Consider the following 6,834-nt stretch of genomic DNA (forward strand, 5'->3'; position numbering starts at 1 on the left):
ACCCCCCAGCCAGTGTAGAGGAGACTCGCCTCTCCAATCGGGAGACCCCATAACCTGAGTGTTGGGGGGAGCTTTTATATAGCTAAATCCAGGGGAGAGGGTACTCAACCCTTCAAGTGGAAGATACCTTCCACCTGGTTGTCAGGGGAGTACATATACTGTCACTGGTAGGGTAGAGGGGACTCACACTGGAAGACAGAGACCCCTCTCACCTGGGTATAGGGGGGGACCTCCTATGCCACTGCAGCTAGGGTAGAGGGGACTCGCCTCTCCAGGCTGGAGACCCTCCCACCTGGGTGTCAGGGGGAGATCCTTTACCACCATAGCCATGGCAGAGGGGACTCACCTCTCCAGGTGAGAGACTCAACCAAACTGTGCGTCAGGGAAAGCTAGTAAACCACTGCAGCCAAGGTAGAGGGGACTCACCCCTTCCAGCTGGAGCCTCCTCCCATCTGAGTATTGGAGGAGGAGCTCTTATACCACAGTGGCCAGAATACAGAGGACTCACCCTTTCAGCAGGACACCCCTCCCACCTGGGTGTCTAGGAGAGCTGGTACACCCCCTCAGGCAGGGAAAAGGGAATTCACCACTCTGGGTGGGATACCCCTTCCACCTGCTGTCAGGGGAAGCTCCTTAATTGCTGCAGCCACTGTAGAGTTCACTGCGCCCCTCCAAGTAGAAGACCCCTCCCACCTGGGTATAAGATGGAGCTCATATACCCTAGCAGCCAGGGTAGAGGCTTCTGGCACCTGAGGCAAGAAACTCCTCCCAACTGGGAATGGGAGTAACTCATCCCGCCTTTGCCTGGGTAGAGTGGATTGCCCATCCAGGTGGAATACCCCACCCACCTGGGTGCGAGGTGGAGGTCATATACCCCAGCAACCAGAGTAGAGGCAACTCCCACATCCAGGCGAGAAACGCCTACCACCTGGGAATGGGAGTAACTCCTATACCACCTTATCCAGGGTAGAGGGGACTCGCGTTTAGGTGGGAGACCCCTTCCACCAGGGTGTCAGGAGGAGCTCCTATACCACCACAGTCAGCAAAGAGAAGACTAGCCCCTTCTGACGGGAGACCCCTCCCACCTGTGTTTCCAGGGAGCTTTTATACCGCCACAGCCAGGGTAAAGGGAACTCCACCTTCCAGACAGGAGACCCCTTCCACCTGGATGTTCTGGGGAGCTCCTATACAGCTGCAGCAGGTTAGAGGGGATTCTAGCCTTCTGGCGGGAGACTCCTCCTAATTTGGTGTCAGGACAGCTCCTATACCGAAGAAGGATACCTTTCACCTGGGTGTCAGGGGAAGTTCCTATACAGCTGCAGCCAGGGTAGATTGGACTTTACCTTCAGTCCTGAGACCTCTCCCACCTGGAGGTCTGGGTGAGCTCCTATACCTCTTCAGCCAGGATAGAGGGGACTCGCCCCTTCAATCGGGCCACCCCTCCCACCATGGTGTCATGGGGAGCTCCTTGCTGCCACAGCCAGGGTACAGTGAACATGCCCCTGCAGGCAGAAGACCCCTCCCACCTGCATGTACTGGGACTGCTTATATGGCAAGAGCTAAAATAGAGGTGACTCGCACTTCTAGGCGGGATACCTCTACAACCTGGGTGTCAGAGGAGCTTGTATACAGCCAAAGCCAAGGTAGAGGGGACTCCCCTGCCCAAGCGGAAGACCTACACCTGTGTGTGTGTGTGGGGGGGGCGCTTGTATATGGCCTTAACCTGGGTAGAGTAAATTTGCTCCTCCAGGTGGGAGACCCTCCCACCTGAGTGTCTGGGATAGCTTGTATACCGCCACAGCCAGGGGAGAGTGATCTCACCCCTCCAGGCGTGAGACTCCTTCCATCTGGGTGCTGGAGGAGCACCTATACAGCCACACACAAGGTAGAGGGGACTCCATTCTCCAGGATAGAGACTTTTCACACGTGCTTGTCAGAGGAACTCCTCTACTGCAGCAGCCAGGGTAGAGGGAACTCACTTCTCCAGGTGGGAGACCCCTCCCACCTGGTTGTTTCGGAGGGGAGCTAGTATACTGCTGCAACTAGGGGAGTGGGGACTCATCCCTTCACTCAGGAGACCTCCCAAATTGGTGTCGCATGTAACTTGTATACCACCTTAGCCAGGGTAGAGGAGACTCACCCATCCAGTCGGAAGAACTCTCTGATCTGGCAGTCGCCAGGAGCTCATATATCACCCCAGCCAAGAAAGAAAGTACTTACCCATTCTGTCCGAAGACCCTCCGACCAGAGTGTCAGGGGGAGCTCATAACCCGCCACAGCCAGGAGAGAGGGGACTCTCTCCTACATGCGGGAGACCCCTCCCACCTGGGTGTCTGGGGGTGCTTGTATACTTCTGCAGCCACCGTAGAGGAGACTCACAGCTCCTCTTGGGAGACCCTTGCCAACTGTGTGTCAGGGTGATCTTATATATCGCCCCAGCCAGGGTAGAGGGGACTCACAGGAGATACCTCCGACCTGGGTGTGGGGGGTATAGCTAATATAATCCTGCAGCCAGGGTAGTGGGTACTCGCCCCTCCAGGCAGGAGACCCCCTCCTACCTGGGTGTCAGGGGGAGCTCTTATACCGCTTCAGCCATGGTAGAGGGTACTTTCTCCTTCAGGAGGGAAACCCATCCCAACTGGGTGTGGGGGGTGGGGTGGAGATCTTATACTGATGCAGCCAGCAAAGAGGGGAGTTGCCCCTTCAGGCAGAAGACCCTCCCACCTAGGTTTCGGGGGAGCTCTTACACTGCTGCAGCCAGGGAAGAGGGGACTCGCCACTCCAGGAGGGAGACCCCTTCCACTTGGGTGACCTGGGGTGCTCCTATACCTCTAAAGGCAGGGTAGAGGGGACCTGCATGACTAGGAGGGAGACCCCTTCCACTTGACTGTAGGGGGAATCATATACTGCCACAGCCAGGATACAGGGGACTCACCCCTCCATGCAGCAGATCCTTCCCACCTTGGTGTCTGCGGGAGCTTTTATACTTCCCCAGCCAGGGTGGAGGGTATTCACTGCTCCAGTCAGGAGACACTTCCCACCTGTTTGTCAAGAGAACTCCTATACCACAGCAGCCAGGGTAAGGAGGACTCACCCTTCTGGGTGGGAGAACTCTCCGTCCTGGATGTGGGGGCGTAGAGCTAGTATATGCCTGCTGCCAGTGTAGTGGGACTCTCCCCTCCAGGCAGGATTCCCTTCACACGTGGGTGTCAGGGGTAACTCTTATACTGTTGCAACCAGGGTAGAGGAAACTCACCCCCCCAGGTGTGACACCCCTTCCACCAGGGTGTTGGAGCAACTCCTATAATGCTGAAGGTGGCATAGAGGTAACTCTACCCTCCAGACAGGACAAACTTTCCACTGGAATGTCCTGGGGAGCACGTATACCACTGCAGCAGGTTAGAGGGGATTCTAGCCGCCTGGTGGGAGAATCCTCCTAATTGGGTGTCAGGGGAGCTCCTATTCCACAGCACCCAGGGTAGAAGGGACTCATACCCCTAGATGGGAGACCCCTTTCACCTGGGTGTCATGGGGAGTTCCTATACTGCTGCAGCCAGGGTAGATTGGACTTGCCCTTCCAGTCAGAGACCCCTCCCATCTGGGTGTCTGGATGAGATACTATACCTCAGCAGCCAGGGTAGAGGGGACTTGCTCCTCCAATGAGGAGACCCCTCCCACCTGTGTGTACTGGAACCTCTTATATGGAAAGAGCTAAAATAGAGAGGACATGCCCTTCCACGGGGGAAACCCCTCCTACCTGGGTGTCCAGGGAGCTTGTATACCACCAAAGCCAGGGTAGAGGGGACTCACCTGTCTAAGCAGAAGACCACTCCCACTTGTGTTTAGGGGGACACTTGTGTATCTCCTTAGCATCGGTAGTGAATACTTGCCCCTCCAGGAGAGAAACCCTTCCACCTGAGTGTCTGGATACCTTGTATACCACCCCAGCCAGAGGAGAGGGGACTTGCCCCTCCAGGCATGAGGCCCCTGCCACCTGGGGTGTCCAGTGGAGCACCTATTCAGCCATAGATAGGATTGAGGGGACTCTATTCTCCAGGCTGGAGATTCCTCACACCTAGTTGTCAGGGGAACTCATATACCATAGGTTAGAGGGGATTCGCCCCTCCAGGCGGGAGACCCTTCCCATCTGAGTGTTGGGGGTGGAGTTCCTATATGCTGCAGCTAGGGTAGTGGGAATCATCCCTCCAGGCAGCAGAACCCCTCACACCTGGGTGCCTGGGGGAGCTTTTATACCACTGCAGCCATGGTAGAGGGTACTTTCCCCTTCAGGCTGGAGACCCCTCCCACCTAGGTATTGGTGGAGCTTGAATACCAACTCAGCCAGGGTAGAGGGGACTTTCAGCTCCACTCAGGAGACCCTTCCCACCAGTGTGTCAGAGGGATCTCGTATACCACCACAGCCAGGATAGAGGGGAGTTTCCCTTCCAGGCTGGCACCCGTTTCCCCTAGGTGTGTGTATGGGGGGGCATACTATACCGCCACAGCCAGGGTAGAGGGGACTTGTCCCTCCAGGCAGGAGACCCCTCCCACCTGTGTGTCTGGGAGAGATCCTATACCTCCGCAGCCATGGTAGAGGAAACTCACGGCTCTAGTCGGGAGGCCCTTCCCACCTGTATGTCAGGAGAACTATACCACAGTAGGCAGGGTAGAAGGGCCTCGCCCCTCCAGGTGGGAGACCCCTCCCACCTGGGCTTCAAGGGGATCTCTTATACCTCTGAAGCAAGAGTAGAGGGGACTCGCCTCTCTAAGAGTAAGATCCTTTCCACCTGGGTGTTCTGGGGTGCTCCTATACCACTGAAGTCAGGGTAGAGGAAACTCACACCTCTAGGAGTGAGATGCCTCCCACCTGGGTGTCAGCGGGAGTTCCTATACTTATATGGCTGCAGCCAGGGTAGAGGACTTGCCCTTCCAGTTTGTAGACCCCTCCCAAGTGGGTGTCTGGGTGAGCTCCTATACCTCTGCAGCAAGGATAGAGGGGACTCTTCCCTCCAATCTGGAGACCCTTCCCACCTGGGTATCTGGGGGAGTTTGATTACTGCAGCAGCCAGTGTAGAGGGGACTCACCCCTACATGTGAGAGACCCCTCCCACCTGGGTGTCCGGGGAAACTCCTATTTTGCCACAGCCAGGGTAGAGATAACATGCCCCTGCAGGCAGAAGACCCCTCCACTTGGGTGTACTTGGATCTCTTATATGGCAAGAGCTAAAGTAAAAGGGACCTGTTCTTCCAGGCAGAATACTTCTCCCATCTGGGTAAGGGGGGAATCTTGATCACAAAGCAGCCAGAATAGAGGGGACTTGCCCCTGCAAGCAGGAGACCCCTCCCAACTGGGAGTCTGGGTGAGCTGTTGCACCCCTCAGCCCAGGTAGAGGGGAGACCCCTCCCAACTGGGTATGAGGGGAAGCTCCTTAACTGCTGCAGTCATGTTAGAGGGGCCTCACCCCTCCAGGCGGTAGAGCTGTCCCACCTAGAGGTCAGGTGGAGCTCATATACCCCAGCAGCCAGGGTAGAAGTGACTCACATCTCCAGGTGAGAGACACCTCCCATCTTGGAATGGGGGTAACTCCTCTATGGCCTTAGCCTGGGTAGAGGAAACTCACCCCTCCCGGAGGGAGACCCCTCCACCTGCGTGTCTAGTGAGGGGTGTTCTTATGCAGCTGCAGCTAGGGTAGCAGTGACTCGCACCTTCAGGCAAGAGTCCTCTTCTTCCTTGGGAGAGGAGGGGGCTCTTATACCCCCAAAGTCACTTTCCTTTCACCCCTGACCCCTCCCACCAGTGTGTTAGGGGTGAAAGGAAAGTGACCACAATACTTGGAGTGAACACGGGTTTATTGCAGCAGTGCCAAAGAGGAGAAAAAAAGAGAGAACAAGAAAGAGAGAGAGTGAGGGAAGCAGGAGAGAATAAGAGAGTGCGAAAGCAAGAGAGGGAGACAGAGAACAAGAGAGGGGGTCCATGCAGGAGGGAGTTTTTATAGCCAAATTCTAATGGGGTCTCTGCGTCTGTAAGCTGCCTTGTTGGTGGACAATGAATGGATCCCACTGTAGTTGCTAAGGGTGTCATCTTCTGCCTTCAGGCAGAGGGGGCAGGGGTGAGATGTGGGTTTCTGTTGAACCAGACAGGTGGGGGTAAAATGATCAGCTTTGAGAGGGGTTGAGTATTCAGACTTGATGCAAACAGGTGATAAAGGACCAGATAGGGGGTTTTGAGTGTGTGGGTTATCCTGCAGCTAACGTTTGTTCAGCCTGTCCTGCAGACAACTTAGTTCAGCCTGTTCTACACCTAACAAGGGGGAGCGCATATACCACCACAGCCAGGATAGAGGGGACTCGCCCCTCCATGCAGGAGACCCCTCCCTCCTGGGTGACCTGGGGAGTTTGATTATTGCAGCAGCCAAGGTAGAGGGGACATGCCCCTACAGACAGGAAACCCCTCTTACCTGGGTGTGTGTGTGTGTGTGGGAGCTCCTATACTGCCACAGCTAGAATAGAGGGAACATGCCCCTGCAGGTGGAAGACCCCTTCTACTGTTTGTACTGGGAACTCTTATATGTCATGAGCTAGTGAAGAGGGAACTTGCCCTTCCAGGTGGGATACCCCTCCCACCTGGTGTCGGGGAGCTTGTATACTGCCAAAGCCAGGGTGGAGGGGACTCGCCATTTCATGTGGAAGACCACTGCCACCTGTGTGTATGGGGGCACTTGTATACCACCTTAGCCAGGGTACAGAAGACTTGCCCCTCCAGGCAGGAGAACTCTCCCACTTGGGGGTCTGGAAGAGCTTATATACTGCCACAGCCAGGTTAGAGGGGATTCA

This window comes from Ictidomys tridecemlineatus, chromosome 16 (assembly GCF_052094955.1).
Source record: "Ictidomys tridecemlineatus isolate mIctTri1 chromosome 16, mIctTri1.hap1, whole genome shotgun sequence".
NCBI lineage: Eukaryota > Metazoa > Chordata > Mammalia > Rodentia > Sciuridae > Ictidomys > Ictidomys tridecemlineatus.